General features: G+C 47.0%; 1 protein-coding gene across 3 annotated transcripts in view; it reads right to left on the bottom strand.

The window, feature by feature from the left end:
• CDH22 (cadherin 22) overlaps positions 1-17,852 on the bottom strand; it is a 691,233-nt gene that overhangs the window by 21,154 nt on the left and 652,227 nt on the right. The gene's annotated exons all lie outside the window — the stretch shown is intronic.

Raw genomic sequence — 17,852 nt, forward strand, 5'->3', positions numbered from 1 at the left:
CTGTGTTAGTGGGCTTCAGTAACACCAACTGCTCCCCTGCTGTGTGTTCGGCAATGTCTCCTGCTCCCTCCACATTCAAACTACATCAGATATTAAACTTGCTCCAAGTAGGCCTCAGCCTACTCCATGAATGATCCTGGGCTCCAACACCGCCAGTTGCTGCTCGGAAGTGCCGTCTGCACAGAGAAAAACACTAGCTCCTGTGTTAGTGGGGTTCAGTAACTTCAGCTGCTCCCCTGCTGTGTGTACGGCAATGTCTCCTGCTCCCTCCACATTCAAACTACATCAGATATTAAACTTGCTCCAAGTAGGCCTCAGCCTACTCCATGAATGATCCTGGGCTCCAACACCGCCAGTTGCTGCTCGGAAGTGCCGTCTGCACAGAGAAAAACACTAGCTCCTGTGTTAGTGGGGTTCAGTAATGCCAGCTGCTCCCCTGCTGTGTGTACGGCAATATCTCCTGCTCCCTCCACATTCAAACTACATCAGATATTAAACTTGCTCCAAGTAGGCCTCAGCCTACACCATGATTGATCCTGGGCTCCAACACCGCCAGTTGCTGCTCGGAAGTGCTGTCTGCACAGAGAAAAACACTAGCTGTTGTGTTATTGGTGTTCAGTAACGCCAGCTGCTCCCCTGCTGTGTGCATGGCAATATCTCCTGCTCTGTCCACACTCACACAACTAAAGATTTTAAACTTTCTGCAATTAGGATTCTTCCTCCACTCTGTTTGGACTGTAATCCCTGGGCTCCAACACCGCCAGTTGCTGATCAGAAGTGCCGTCTGCACAGTCAACATATGCTCCAGTGTTATTAGGGTTCAGTAATGTCAGCTGATCCCCAGCTGTGTGTCCAGCAATTTCTCCTGCTCTGTCCACACTCACAAAACTAAAGATTTTAAACTTGCTGCAATTAAGACTCTTCCTCCACTCTGTTTGAACTGTAATCCCTGGGCTCCAACACCGCCAGTTGCTGCTCAGAAGTGTCTTTGGCACAGGTAGTCCTTCCTGACCAGCCTGGTTCCAGCACTCCAGCTGTTTCCGGGAGGTGTCAACATCACTTTGGCACCAATACATTGTCCTGTCGTGTTGCGGTCGGGTTAGCCAACTCTATGGTGCCTGCAGTTTAGGTGCTTCCTATGCGGGCTGTGGGTTCTGGCCATAAAGGCTGGTTCCGTAGTGCCAATAGGACAAGCACCCCCTGCAGGACTGAGGGTTTCGGTAACTGCGGCCAGTTCACGGCCTTGCAACTTTGTTTTTCATGGGTACCTTCTGCTACCCATCCGGGTTCCAGCACCGTCAGCTGGTTCTCGGCAGTGCCTTTGGCTTAGGCGCCTCCATCTCGGTATCCGAGTTCCAGCAACGTCTGCTGGTCCTTGGTAGTGCTTTCTAGCACAGGTACCTCCTGCTTAGTCACCGGGTTCCAGTACCGTCAGCTGGTCCTCGGTAGTGCCATTGGCTCTTGTTCCTTCTGCTGCCCCTCCAGGTTTCAGCACTGTCAGCTGTTTCAGGGAAGTGTCAACGTCACTTTGGCAACAATACATTGTCCTGTCGTGTTGCGGTCGGGTTAGCCGACTCTATGGTGCCTGCAGTTTAGGTGCTTCCTATGTGGGCTGCGGGTTCTGGCAATAAAGGCTGGTTCCGTAGTACCAATTGAACAAGCACCTCCTGTAGGACTGTGGGTTTCGGTAACTGCGGCCGGCTCGCGGTCTTGCAACTTTGTTTTTCATGGGTACCTTCTGCTACCCATCCGGGTTCCAGCACCGTCAGCTGGTTCTCGGCAGTGCCTTTGGCTTAGGTGCCTCCTTCTCGGTATCCGAGTTCCAGCAACGTCTGCAGGTACTTGGTAGTGCTTTCTAGCACAGGTACCTCCTGCTTAGTAACCAGGTTCCAGTACCATCAGCTGGTCTTCGGTAGTTCCATTGGCTCTTGTTCCTTCTGCTACCCATCCGGGTTCCAGTACCGTCAGCTGGTTCTTGGCAGTTCCTCAGCCTTCTTGTACCTTCTGCTACATTTCCAAGTTCAAACTTTTTGAAATGGTTTTTGGTAATCACTCTGGATCTCCCTGACGACGACCCTGAAGACTACCCCTAAGAAGACTAAAAAGATGACCCTGAAGAAGATGACCAAGAGGACAAAGAACATGAAGGCAACCACCAAGATACAGAACAATAAGAGACAGAAGACCAAGAAGCAGAAGAACAAAAAGCAGAAGAACATTAAGCATAAGACTAAAAATCAGAACAAAAGATATTAGCTAAATTATAAGCAGAGGAAGACTAAGCAGTGTATGGGGTGAGTCCGTTCCTCCTCGTGGTGCCCCTGGAAAGTGCTTGCTGCTGCAGGCCAAACTGAACGCGGACAAATCCTGTTGTAAATCTTTTGTAACAGGCAGAACGGCAGGTGTAATCTTCAAACTTTTATAGATAACAACTACAGGAATGCCTGTCACAAATAAGAATATGATGAAGAAGAATAAGAAGAAGATGAAGAAGTAGAATATGAAGAAGAATAATAGTTGAATAAGAAGAATATGAAGAATGTAAAAGAAAAAAATAAAAGGAAGAAGGTGAAGAAGAAGAAGATGAATAAGGTGAAGAAGAAGTTGATGAAAAAGATGCTGCTGCTGAGGATCATGAAGGAGAAAGTGTGGGAGAAGTAAAAAAGAAGGTGAAGAGCATGGAAGTACTGAAACGAAACATACAGTGGGGAAAAAAGTATTTAGTCAGTCAGCAATAGTGCAAGTTCCACCACTTAAAAAGATGAGAGGCGTCTGTAATTTACATCATAGGTAGACCTCAACTATGGGAGACAAACTGAGAAAAAAAAATCCAGAAAATCACATTGTCTGTTTTTTTTTCATTTTATTTGCATATTATGGTGGAAAATAAGTATTTGGTCAGAAACAAAATTTCATCTCAATACTTTGTGATATATCCTTTGTTGGCAATGACAGAGGTCAAACGTTTTCTGTAAGTCTTCAAAAGGTTGCCACACACTGTTGTTGGTATGTTGGCCCATTCCTCCATGCAGATCTCCTCTAGAGCAGTGATGTTTTTGGCTTTTCGCTTGGCAACACGGACTTTCAACTCCCTCCAAAGGTTTTCTATAGGGTTGAGATCTGGAGACTGGCTAGGCCACTCCAGGACCTTGAAATGCTTCTTACGAAGCCACTCCTTTGTTGCCCTGGCTCCTTTTTCACCCTGTAACCGGGTGACTGGCCCCCTCCAAAAAGTGCCTCCATTCTTCAAACACCAATTTGACCGCAAGAAGCTCTCTATTGCCTACGTCGTAATTTCTTTCCGCAGCAGAGAACTTCTTGGAAAAGAAAGCACATGGCCTGAGGTTGGTTAGAGTGGCTGGCCCTAGGGACATCATCGCCCCCACCCCCACCTCGGAGGCGTCCACTTCCACGACGAATGGTTTGGAGGGATCTGGCTGTACTAACATGGGAGTAGACATAAAGCTTCTTTTCAGTGTCGCAAAGGCCTCTTTTGCGAGCGAAGACCAGTTTCTCACATCCGCACCTTTACATGTAAGATCTGTGAGTGGTTTGACCACCTGTGAAAACCCCCGAATAAATTTGCGGTAATAATTGGCGAAACCCAAGAAGCGCTGAAGACCCTTAAGGTCTCGGGGTTGCACCCAATCCACAATGGCCTGCAGCTTCTTGGGGCCCATGCGAAAACACTCACAGGGACACAATCCCAAAAAAGACAATTCTTGGACAAAAAACACACATTTCTCCAATTTGGCATACAGATGATTTTCCCTCAGTCTTTGGCGAACGGTTCGTACATGATTCAGATGAGATTGACTCTTGGGAGAGTATATCAGAATATCGTCTAAGTAAATGACAACAAAACGACCAATGAGATCCGAGAATACCACGTTGATGAAATTCTGAAATATGGCTGGGGCATTGGTAAGACCAAACGGCATGACTAAATATTCAAACAGTCCCTCGGTCGTGAGGAACGCAGTTTTCCATTCATCCCACTCCCGGACACTTATCAAATTATATGCCCCCCGAAGATCCAGTTTGGAGAACCATTTTGCCCATGAAAGTTGGTTACACAAGTCGGGAATCAATGGAAGGGGGTATGTATTTCGTACAGTAATCTTGTTGAGCTCACGAAAATCGAGGCAGGGACGTAAACCGCCATCTTTTTTCTTTACAAAAAAACCCCTGCCACCACAGGTGAGACTGAGGGACGTATGTGTCCTTTGCGAAGACTCTCAGCAATGTAATCTTTCATGGCCAAGCGCTCAGGGCCAGACAAATTAAACAGACGGGCTTTAGGCAATTTCGCCCCCGGGACTAACTCTAGCGCAGTCAAAGGGTCTATGTGGCGGCAACGTCTCGGCCTCGCTTTCAGAGAAGACATCTTCGAATTCTTTCAGGTACTCCGGAATACCTTCCAGCTCGACAGATGACACAGATACAGATTTAACAGGTTCAACCAATAGTGCAGACTTATCACATAACATCGAATCATTAAACCCGAACTGAACAATCTCCCCCCATTTTCCAGTTAATGACTGGGTTATGGCGTTGTAACCAGGGCATGCCCAACACCAATCCTGCTGGTAGATTGTCCAGAACCAAACAACTTAAGTTTTCCACATGGGTAGCACCCACTTTGAGCGAAAACAAGTCAGACAAAGAGAATTCCCTCTTTAGTGAGGGGGGAGGAGTCAATGGCCACCACTTTGATCGGAACCTTAAGTCTAACTGTCCCTATCTTACAGCGTGTGACCAATTAGGTGTCAATAAGAATGATGGATGATCCGCAGTCCATGAAAGCTGTAGAGGGAAAAAAACAACCGTCCACTAACAGTTCCACATGAAGCAACACCTTAGAAAACGAGGAAAAGGGTACCTGAGGGTCTGAGTAGTCTCCCCGCTGACTACCCAGACCTAGTCATTTCCCGTTGACTCGGTCGAGGATGGACAATCAGGACACTCCCTTTTCCAATGTCCCGTTTTACCACAGTAGAAGCATAACTGCTTTTCTCTCTGGAGTTGTCTCTCCTTTTCCTTCAGGGAGAGAGCCCCTACGTCCATGGGCACAGAAACAGTCTCTTTTCCACTAAGGAACAATGGAGTCTCCGTCTGCATCACCCCCTGGCCCGCAGCCTGCGGTCCATCCGGACGGCCTGGGTCATGGCATCCTCGAGTGAGTTAGGTGGGGGATGTAATGCCAAGGCATCCTGTATCTGCTCGGACAAGCCTCTGAGGCGTCGTCCCAAGAGACCTCTGCAGCCCAGCGGCGGAATTCCATACAAAACCACTCAGCCGAGTGTTTCCCCTGACAGACACTCATCACCATGTCCTCTGCCAATCGCACTCGGTCCGGCTCATCATATATGTGCCCAAGGGCCTCAAAAAACACATTCACAGACACTCTCTCAGGGGCAGTGCGAGGAAGGGAGAAAGCCCAAGCTTGTGAGGACCCTCTTAATAAAGACATAATGACCCCAACCTTCTGACTTTCGTCCCCAGAGGAACATGGCCTCAAACTAAAGAAGAGTTTGCACCCCTCCATGAAGACCCTGAACTCCTTTTTGTTCCCAGAAAAGAAGTCAGGCAGTTTAACAGGTGGTTCTGGAGACACCGAAACAGCATCACTCGCCCCAGCCCCCAGAGACCCAGCAGCTAAAGCCCCCGCACTGTCTCAGAAACCTGCTGCTGAGAACGAGCCAGAGCTTGCTGCTCCAGAGATAAACCCTGAAACATCTGACTCAGATTTTTCATTTGTTCAGCCAGAGATTGTATGGGATCCATATTTCACAGCAGAGAAAAAAAACCCCCCAAAAACTTAACGATCAGTTATAATGTCACGGTCCTGTGAGGCTGTGTGCACACGCTGTGGATTTTGCCGCGGTTCCGCAGCGGTTTTGGCCACGCGGACCCGCAGCAGTTTTTGCTGCGGTGTACAGTACCATGATTCCCTATGGGAATCAAAAACCGCAATGCAGACGGTGCGGAATTTTCCGCGCGGATTATCTGCGGTTTTCAATCCGCAGAAAGAATTGACATGTCAATTCTTTCTGCGGATTCTCCTGCGGTTTGCCATCTCCTCCATTGAGGAGATGAAAAACCGCAGGGCAAAACCGCAGAGCAATCCGCAGGTAAAACCGCAGGTCTTTTGACCTGCGGTTTCACCTGCGGATTTTACAAAATCTGCGCGGATGAATCCGCACCTAATCCGCAGCGTGTGCACACAGCCTTATGGTCAGCTTGCAGCCACCACTGAGCAAGGATTCACCCACACTGCAGAGGGGCCCAGGGTCAGACACGGCCGGATAATTCAGGCAAACAGGACTTGGAGAATCTAAAGTCAGTGAGCAGTGAAGGACCTATGGTCATCCTGCTGTCAGAGATAGGCAGAACACTAATACAGGAATTCTTAAAGTCTGACAAACCGGGTCATACACAGAGAAAAGTACCAGGGATGAGGCATAACGGAGAGTTGGGGCTAGGCAGTGGTCAAAGCCAAACAGACATAGAAGGTACCTGTCACGTGGACCCGTCCTGTGTGATGCGACCAGCAGGCCGGTAACTTAAACAACAAGGCACGGCACGTGAAACTGTCCTGTTTGACACGGCCCGCAGGCCAGTAACTAAAACAACAAGACACGGGGGAAGGGGAACCAGTTACAATGGTGGGCCCTGCAATAGGGAACAGGGACATGGAGACCTCCTGCACTCCCCTGAGTCAGTGTCCATCACACTCCTAACGTTCCCTAGGCCGGTTCCGCACCGGGTGCCGATCAGGATACCTGTCACCCTAGCACACCCTACACCTATCCCTTGCTAGGGAGCTGGGTGATGCAGGCACTAGCCCCACCGCTGTACTAATACACACCAGGAAAAACACAGACAGGGAAACACCACTTAGCTTTGCTCTGTTGCTCTTGCTCCCAGCAACAAAGTCCACCACCAGAAAGAAGCTTTCCTCCTGAATAGCTGCCACCAAGCTCTGTCAGAGCTGCAAGGAAATCCCCTCTGACTCCTTCCACAACAGGGCTCTGACTGAGCTGCCAGGACCTCTCTCTAGATCCTTCCTCCACCAAGGATGGTTGAAATGAACACTATCACCAACAGTGATTGCAACACCTGAATCTCTTTTATAGGAAGAGCCAGCAATCACACCTGCTTTACATCACATGCACTAAACTAAAGAAATCAGAGTGCAATGATGTACACCACCACCGGGGGCAAACTAGAACTAAAAACACCAGTGCAATGACCTTAACGGCCACCGGGGGGCAAAAAACAAACTTAAGCACACAGCTTAAGGAAAAAAAAGGTTACATGTGCTTTTATCTGTCATGATCCAGCATGGATCATGACAGTACCAAGCAGAATCCAACAATCAGTATCCAGAGAACAGACCGAGTCGTACACAGAGTATCTGTCACGTGCCCCGTCCTGTGTGCCACAGCCAGCAGGCCGGTAACTAATACAACAGGACACAGCAAGTGTAATTGTCCAGTGTGACGAGGCCCGCAGGCCAGTAACTAATACAACAAGATGCAGGAGATAGGGAAACATTTACAACGGTGGGCCCTGCGATAGGGAATGGGGGATGTGGAGACCTCCTGCACTCCCCTGAGTCAGAGTCCCTAACACTCCTAATGTTCCCTATACAGGCTCCTCACCTGTCGCCGATCAGGATACCTGTCACCCTAGCACACCTTACACCTATTCCTTACTAGGGAGCTGGGTGGTGCAGGCACTGGCCCCACCGCTGTACTAACACCAACATGAGGAAAAGTGACAAACAGGGAAACACTTATGTTATGAATGAGTCACCGTAGGAGGCAAAAACAGAAATACTAGCTAAGTCCAGAAAACCAGAGAAGTTGGCAGCTATCGGATTGCAGACTCCTGAACCTAACAACAACAACTAGCAGTAGCCGTGGGGGGTTCCTACGGTGCCCTAGACCCCTCTATCACAGCCGGAGAACTACACAGCCTAAAGACAGAAAGGGAAATCTAAACTGCCCCAGAGCAGACCCCAAAGCAATAGGCAGCCCCCAACATATAATGATGGTGAAGCAAGATGAAAAAACACTCACACAGATAGAAAGATAGGCTGAGCAAATGATGGGGCCCAAGCTAACTAAATAGGACAGAATAGAAAAGCTGCTGTCTGCAATCCGCCAAAACCATCTCAAAAACAAGAGCCAACAGACTGATAGGGAAAAAAGCCCTGAAGACGCTAGGCTTCAAAAAGACTATGTCAGTACTCAGGTATTATCTGAAGACAGAGCAAAAAGGAATTCAGCTCACCCAGCAGGGAAAGGCAGAAATTCAGAAAAACAAGGCAAAACAAAACCAAAACATAAATGCAAAAAGTAGAGCAGAAAACTTAGCTTTTGAGGAGCAGGAATCAGACTGGTCTCCAATAATCCCTCAGAGTAATCACCCGCAAGGCAGAAGGGCGTCGGCTGCCTTATATCCAGTCAGCAATCCCAGTCACCCAGTCATCATCATTCTGCTCAGGTGCTTTGTAATCAGCCTCACTACCTTCCTTCACCAGAAGAGGGAGTTCATCAGACCTCAATGGTGAAGGGGAAAATGAACTCACAACACACTTAGCTTTGCTCTGATGCACTTGCTCCAGGCAACAGAGTCCAACACCTGAGTACATCTTCCTCCCACCATGTCCAACCCCTGGGTGCAGCTGTCCAGCAACCGAGTTCAGCACCTGAGTGCAGCTTCCAGCAAAAGAGTCCAGCAACTGAGTGCAGCTCTACACCATAGCTGCCACTCCACCAAGCTTCGCAAGAATTCTTCACTGACACCATAGCTGCCACTCCACCATGCTTTACACAAACTCCTCGCTGACACCATAGCTGCCACTCCAGGACTCTGAATGAGTTGTCCTGGACTCTCCTCAGCTCCTTCCTTCACCCAGCATGATTGGAAAAGACTAACAATATCACCAACATCAGTGAGCACAACTGACACACCTTTATTGAGTTAACACACCTGGGGCCAAACTATCTCTAAAAACACCAGTGCGATGACCATACTAGCCACTGGGGCAAACAGAACAAAAGACACCACCGTGTAATAATCCTAATGGCCACCGGGGGCAAACCCAACTCCGAGCACACAGCTCAAGGGAAAAAAAACGTTACTTTGCACTATATTAGTCATGATCCAGCATGGATCATGACAGTACCCTCCCCTTAATGAGGGGCCTCTGGACCCTCAAGACCGCTCCTCATTAGGGTACCACCTACAGCAGGGATGCCCAGACCCAGAGTTCACCTCAGACTACCTGCACGTCAGGTTTATGACAAACGCACCGCTGGTATAGGCAATGCGTGTTCCGGAGGCACCACACATCTCCAAAGCGCCGACATGGGGAAAGGGTTATGTATGTGCATGCTCGGTATGAGCTGGTAAGACTCCGCAACACACTTCCACAGGATGTTTTTTGGTGGCTACCCATACATGCTCGTTCACACACAGGTCCAGACCTGAACAATCATTGCCACACATTCGTTTGTCATAATTCGGTGAACTCATTGTGGGATCGACAACAGAGGCGTCCCCCTGTGTCACCACACTCACACCCCCGCACTCCACCAAGGGGTACACCACCCCCCAAACCTTTACACCACGAGGTCGGCGCCTCCCAGAGTTGGCTAATGGCGAGGGTTGAGACTTGCCCCGACTCTCCCACAGCACACCTGCTGCTCACACCGGTGAGGGAGGGGCCTGGGATATGGAGGAAAAATACACTCCCTGGTCGTCTTCCTCCACACCATCAGGAGGGGGCGGCTTCTTCGGTGGTATAAATGATTTGGCGTGAGCCCCACGGACTATAACACCAGTCTGCTCACTAACGGGACGTACCCCTTCACCTCCGGGAATCCCAGACAGCACCATGGGCACACCAACTCCACCCACCTGTCTGGGTGCGTCCGCCAGTATGAGCAAGTCCCGCTCCCCAGCAGCGACTATAGGGGGCTTCAATGCCAGCCACTATTTGATTTTCCGGTTGAGTCAGAGGGAAGGCCCCAGATCCAAATGCTCACAGTTCTGAACATGGCCCGAGGCTCACCAGAAAAAAAATGTAAGGTTGGTGATAATGTCACGTGCCCCGTCCTGTGTGACACGGCCAGCAGGCCGGTAACTAATACAACAGGACACAGCACGTGTAATTGTCCAGTGTGATGCGGCCCATAGGCCGGTAACTAATACAACAAGATGCAGGGGATAGGGAAACATTTACAACGGTGGGCCCTGCGATGGGGAACAGGGGATGTGGAGACCTCCTGCACTCCCCTGAGTCAGTGTCCCTAACACTCCTAACGTTCCCTATACAGGCTCCTCACCTGTCGCCGATCAGGATACCTGTCACCCTAGCGCACCCTACACCTTTTCCTTACTAGGGAGCTGGGTGGTACAGGCACTGGCCCCACCGCTGTACTAACACCAACATGAGGAAAAGTGACAAGCAGGGAAACACTTAGCTTTGCTCTGATGCACTTGCTCCAGGTAACAGAGTCCAACACCTGAGTGCATCTTCCTCCCACCGTGTCCAACCCCTGGGTGCAGCTGTCCAGCAACCGAGTCCAGCACCTGAGTGCAGCTGTAAAGCAACGGAGTCCAGCACCTGAGTGCAACTTACAGCAAAAGAGTCCAGCAACTGAGTGCAGCTTCCAGCAAAAGAGTCCAGCAACTAAGTGCAGCTTTACACCATAGCTGCCACTCCACCAAGCTTCGCAAGATCCTTCACTGACACCATAGCTGCCACTCCACCATGCTTTACACGAACTCCTCGCTGACACCATACCTTTATTGAGTAAACACACCAGTTGGTGATTCCCGTGCAATTACACTAACCACCACCGGGGGCCAAACTATCTTTAAAAACACCAGTGCGATGACCATACTGGCCACTGGGGCAAACAGAACAAAAGACACCACCGTGTAATAACCCTAATGGCCACCGGGGGCAAACACAACTCCGAGCACACAGCTCAAGGGAAAAAGAAAGGATACTTTGCATTATATCAGTCATGATCCAGCATGGATCATCACAGTATCAGATAAACAAGAACACAGCACAAGCACACTGAGGGGTCACCACACTATGCCAAGGGCGAAAGTATAACTGACGGGGATAGGAGCTTCCTGAGGCTATAAGAAGCCTTTCCCAGAACCAGGGAGAGGCCACAAACATAAGCCCCAGGTGTGCAGGTAAGCCAGCACTGGGATCACAACCTTTAACCCCAGAAATGCCAGTCATCAGCACTGGTTCCAGACATTAACCCCACATGTGCGAGATCATGACAATAATTACATTTATATTAACCTCTGTTGCCGGTACTGGTCCAACAGTGTCAACACTGGTTCTCCTGGAGACTGCGTAACATTGTTACAACCAGGGCCGGCATCAGCACCTGGCGCACCCAGGCAAGTGAAGGGGCCCTGAGCAGGCGGGGGGCCAATTCACCCTCAGGGACACTGGCGCATTATGGGTGTCTGTGCCAGTGTCTCTGCCTGAACAGAAACAGTGCAGAGAGCCAGAAGATGGTTGTGCTGAGGAGTCCGGAGCAGAGCAGAGGCCAGCGATGAGAGGTATTTTTTTGTTAATGTATGTTGCAATAAATATGGTGACCATCATACACTGTGGCATCATATATGGGTCCATCATATATGGAGCATTATATATGGGTCCCATTATACACTGAAGCATCATATATGGGACCCATCTTACACTGGAACATTATACAGTGCCTTGCGAAAGTATACGGCCCCCTGGAACTTTTCAACCTTTTCCCTCATATCATGCTTCAAACATAAAGATACCGAATGTACATTTTTGGTGAAGAATCAATAACAAGTGGGACATTATTGTGAAGTTGAACGAAATTTATTGGTTATTTTAAATTTTTGTGGAAATTCAAAAACTGAAAAGTGGGGCGTGCAATATTATTCGGCCCCTTTAACTTAATACTTTGTTGTGCCAGCTTTTGCTGCGATTACAGCTCCAAGTCGCTTGGGGGAAGGCACTATCAGTTTTGTACATTGAGAGACTGAAATTCTTGCCCATCCTTCCTTGGCAAACAGCTCTAGCTCAGTGAGGTTTGATGGAGATCGTTTGTGAACAGCAGTTTTCAGCTCTTTCCACATATTCTCGATTGGATTCAGGTCTGGACTTTGACTTGGCCATTCTAACACCTGGATATGTTTACTTGTGAACCATTCCATTGTAGATTTTGCTTTATGTTTGAGATCATTGTCTTGTTGGAAGACAAATCTCCATCCCAGTCTCAGGTCTTTTGCGGACTCCAACAGGTTTTCTTCAAGAATGGTCCTGTATTTGGCTCCATCATTCTTCCCATGAATTTTAACCATCTTCCCCGTCCCTGCTGAAGAAAAGCAGGCCCCAACCATGATGCTGCCACCATCATGTTTGACAGTGGGGATGGTGTGTTCAGGGTGATGAGCTGTGTTGCCTTTACGCCAAACATATCATTTGGCATTGTTGCCAAAAAGTTCGATTTTGGTTTCATCTGACCAGAGCACCTTCTTCCACATGTTTGGTGTGTCTCCCAGGTGGCTTGTTGCAAACTTGAAATGACACTTTCTATGGATATCTTTGAGAAATGGCTTTCTTCTTGCCACTCTTACATAAAGGCCTGATTTGTGCAGTGTACGACTGATTGTTGTCCTATGGACAGACTGTCCCACCTCAGCTGTAGATCTCTGCATTTCATCCAGAGTGATCATGAGCCTCTTGGCTGCATCTCTGATCAGTCTTCTCCTTGTTTGAGATGAAAGTTTAGAGGGATGGCCGGGTCTTGGTAGATCTGCAGTGGTACGATACTCCTTCCATTTCAATATGATCGCTTGCACAGTGCTCCTTAGGATGTTTAAAGTTTTGGAAATCATTTTGTATCTAAATCCAGCTTTAAACTTCTCAACAACAGTATCACGGACCTGCCTGTTGTGTTCCTTGGTCTTCATGATGCTCTCTGTGCTTCAAACAGAACCCTGAGACTATCACAGAGCAGGTGCATTTATACGGAGACTTGATTACACACAGGTGGATTATATTTATCATCTTTAGTCATTTAGGACAACATTGGATCATTCAGAGATCCACAATGAACTTCTGGAGTGAGTTTGCTGCACTGAAAGTAAGGGGGCAGAATAATATTGCACGCCGCACTTTTCAGTTTTTGCATTTCCACAAAAATTTAAAACAACCAATAAATTTCGTTCAACTTCACAATTGTGTTCCACTTGTGATTCTTCACCAAAAATTTTGGTATCTTTATGTTTGAAGCATGATATGTGGGAAAAGGTATACACTGGAGTACACTGGAGTATAATATATGGGGCCCATTATACATTGGAGCATCATATATGGGGCCCATTATACACTGGAGCATCATATATGGGGCCCATTATACACTGGAGCATCGTATATGGGTCCCATTATAAACTGGACCATCATATATGGGGCCCATTATACAGCTCTGACAAAAATTAAAAGACCACTGCACAGTTTTATAAAAATCAGCTTCTCTACATGTCTGACAGCCATTCCATTTTTAGTTGAATTCCAACCAGAGTACACCTCATTCTACTTAATGTGCTTCTGATTAGGTGATCACCTGAACCAAATCTTATTTAACGACGGGAAGTATAAAAAACCCTGCTGAGGTATTCACAATCCTCTTGCAATAGGACAAGCTGGATGGCAAAACAAGTGCTAGTAATATCCCAAAAGTAATAGGAATGAAAAAATAACTTTTAACCATGCCAAAGGAGTTAAAAAGAAAAATCTTGATTGAGGAAAAGAAGGGCTCAATTCTGGCTTTACTAGCAGAGGGATACAGTGAGCATCATGTTGCCTCCATCTTTACAATTTCTAAGATGGCAGTCCATTACAACAAGGTCAAGCAGCAGGCATGGGGGACAACAAAGCTACAGACCGGCAGAGGGCAATAGCGACTCTCCAGTGACCGAGTGACATTTGAATGTCACTCAGCAACCGCAGGATGACATCAAGTGACCTACAAAAGGAATGGCAAATGGCAGCTGGGGTGAAGTGCATGGCAAAAACAGTTTGAAACAGGCTCCTAGAGGCAGGGCTCAAGTCATGTAAAGCTAGAAAAAAGTCTTTCATTAATGAGAAGCAAAGGAAAGTCAGGCTGAAGTTTGCCGAAGACCATAAGGATTGGACCATAGAGGACTGGGGTAAGGTAATCTTTTCTGATGAGTCTTATTTTCAGCTTTGCCCAACACCTGGTCGTCTAATTGTTAGATGGAGACATGGAGAGGTGTACAAGGCACAGTGTCTTGCACCCACTATGATATTTGGTGGAGGATAATTGTTGATCTGGGGATACTTCAGCAAGGCTGGAATTGGGCAGGTTAATCTTTGCAAAGGACGTATGAATCAAGCCGCATACAAGGTTATCCTGGAAAAACAGTTGATTCCTTCTGCTCTGGCAATGTTTCACAACTTTGAGGACTTTTTTTCCAGCAGGACAATGCGCCATGCCACAAAGCTAGGTCAATCAATGTGTGGATGAAGGACCACAACATCAAGTCCCTGTCATGGCCAGCCCAATCTCCAGACCTAAACCCCATTGAAAACCTCTGCTCATTATTCTGTATGGAGCACTATGTGGTGCACATAATACTGTATTGATCAATATATAGGGCTCATTATTCTGTATGCAACACTATATGGGGCTCATTATTCTGCATGGAGCAGTATGTGGAGCCCATAATACTTTATGGAGCAATATAAAGGGCTCATTATTCTGTATGCAACAATATATGGGGTTCATTATTCTATATGGAGCACTATGTGGTTTCCATAATACTGTATGGAGCAATATATGGGGCTCATTATTCTGTATGGAGCACTATGTGGAGCACATAATACTGTATGGAGCAATATATGTGGCTCATTATTCTGTATGCAACACTATATGGGATTCATTATTCTGTATGGAGCACTATGTGTGAAGGGTTAAACTAAAATCAAAACCATTTTTGTGCTTGTAACTCCATCTTGTTGTTTTCGAGATAAATTCTGTAATTTAACTAGAGTAAAGTTCATGGCTGTTATAAAACCAGACTTCCAGCCTGAGCAAGATACAAGATATGAGACCCGGGAGTTTATTATTGTGTAAGGCTGGTTTCACATTTGCGTTTTTTTTCGTGGTAATTTAGCGCTAAATAGCGCATGCGTTTTTTTTTCCTATACTTTGCATGGGATGCGCTTATGTGCGCATACACATGCGTTTGTACGCGTTTTACCGCGCATGCGTTTTTTTGCGGTATGCGCTCGGGCGCACAAAATGCAACTTGTTGCATTTTTTGTGCGTCCGATTTGCCTCAAAAAAACGCATGCGCGCGCAATGCGTTTTTTTTACAGCAAGACACCCATTATAAGTCTATGGTGAGCATATGTGCGCATTGGCATGCTTATGTATGCGTTTTTTTGCACATGCGTTTTTTTTTTTACCATTAGTTTAGACAATGGAATTTAGGGGTTTGGGTAAAGTTAGGGTTAGTTAAGGGGGTTTAGGGTTAGGGTTAGGGTCAGGGTTAGGGTTAGGGTCAGGGTTAAGTATGGTTTGGTTAAGGGTTAGGGTCAGGGTTAGGGTTAGGGTTAGGGTCAGGGTTAGGGTCAGGGTTAGGGTTAAGTATGGTTTGGTTAAGGGTTAGGTTCAGGGTTAGGGTCAGGGTTAGGGTTAAGTATGGTTTGGTTAAGGGTTAGGGTTAGGGTCAGGGTTAGGGTTAGGGTTAAGGTTAAGTATGGTTTGGTTAAGGGTTAGGGTCAGGGTTAGGGTTAGGGTTAGGGTTAGGGTCAGGGTTAGGGTCAGGGTTAGGGTTAAGTATGGTTTGGTTAAGGGTTAGGGTCAGGGTTAGGGTTAGGGTTAGGGTTAGGGTCAGGGTTAGGGTTAGGGTTAAGGTTAAGTATGGTTTGGTTAAGGGTTAGGGTCAGGGTTAGGGTTAAGTATGGTTTGGTTAAGGGTTAGGGTTAGGGTTTGGGTCAGGGTTAGGGTTAGGGTCAGGGTTAAGTATGGTTTGGTTAAGGGTTAGGGTTAGGGTTAGGGTCAGGGTTAGGGTTAAGTATGGTTTGGTTAAGGGTTAGGGTTAGGGTTAGGGTCAGGGTTAGGGTTAGGGTTAGGGTTAGTAAAGTCATGGTTTGGGTTAGTGTGAGTGGCCACCTAATGTTGGAAAAAAACGCAAACGCGGTAAAAACGCACTAAAAACGCATACAAACGCTTAAAAACGCTGCGTTTTTTCATGCATGCTCATAAAAATGCTTGAAAAAAACGCAGCAGTTGTATGCTTTTGCATGCGTTTTTCAATGCGTTTTTTTGCGGGAAAAACGCGCTGCAAAAAAAAGCAAGTGTGAAACAGGCCTAAGACTCTGAAGAATGTGCTATTGTGCTCTTCTCTATGCTACGTAGATACAGAAATATATGTAGTTTCTGTTTTTTCTGTATTGTCATAGGGCAAGTGTTGTATGCTAATACTATAAAAGAAGTGACATAATAAACGGGGTTAGTGATCTGCCTTGATCCTCCCAAGCAGAGATACAGCTCAGTCTGGTCATTCTCAGTTGCTGGCAATGCCCTGTGGATTAATTTGGAAATCACTTGGTCAACCATGAAGGGTCACTCTAGATCCTCCCTCAACAGTCATAATACTGTATGGAGGACTATGCTGTCCGGTTTTAGCCCTATTGTAGAATTTACAATAGATATCACTCATGTAATATAAGAAGTGCATCATGAATTGTGGTATGTGTTAAAGTGGCCCACTGAGACTCTCCTGGGGTCCATGAAAACCTGGAACCGGCTCTGGTTGCATCACATGATCCCGGCAGCCAATCAATCTCCCCGCCTCAGTCTCCCTTCAGACGTATCACATACATCTGGAGTAAGTGAGAGAGCAGAAGTTCTTACTTCCTCCAGATGTATGTGATATGTCCGAAGGCGAGGAGAGATTAGCATCTGTTGATTGGTCACAGGGGTTGCATGACTTAACAATGATATACAGTCAACCAGAGAGACATTGCTGACACCGCTGAAATGGCGCCGATAATGGAGGTCAGTATAAATCTTGTTATTTTACTGCAGGCAAAGGTATGCATTGAGAAGGGGTTATCTGAAAGGAGCAGTGCTTTGGGCAAAGTGCATGTTCGCTGTGTACAAAGTGCTGCAGATTATGGTACTGATACTCTGCTCAAACTCTGCTCAGAGATTATGCCGAGCGTACGTTTACTGTGATTCGATTCTCTAGGATGAGAGAATAGTATCACAAGTGTAGAGAAGACGGAGAACTTAATTTCTCCATCTTCTCCACTGTGTCAGCGTAAATCCGACTGCGCTCGGATGACATCTGGATACAGTCGGATGATTTCAGTGCACTCAAAGACTTGAACGGGTGTGCAGCTCTGCTCTGTGCTGCCCCATAATATAACATTTGTCCGAGTGCTACCCCATAAAACATCGGATAGCGTTCGTCTGAGTTATACGCTCATGTGAGCGAGCCCTTACATTATATAACACCCTGTGGGTATCTTTGCTTCATATTGGTATTATTTGGGCATGTTATGGTGGTAATCACTTTTCCTTCTTGATAGTGCCGTTCCCTAGATACTGTACAATATGTCATTTATTAGGAAACTGTATAGAAGGCATTTATTCAATCTTTGCAACTGGTAGGCTAGGTACCTTAATTTCTGATGCCTTAAATTAGGCAATATTTGGTATGCAAATTGGCAAACTGTACAACAATACAACATAAGGTGGGGGCTTCCAAGACAAGCGCAGAATAAG

Source organism: Dendrobates tinctorius, unplaced genomic scaffold (genome assembly GCF_039654945.1).
Source record: "Dendrobates tinctorius isolate UK_male_01 unplaced genomic scaffold, ASM3965494v1 ptg000270l, whole genome shotgun sequence".
Classification (NCBI taxonomy): domain Eukaryota; kingdom Metazoa; phylum Chordata; class Amphibia; order Anura; family Dendrobatidae; genus Dendrobates; species Dendrobates tinctorius.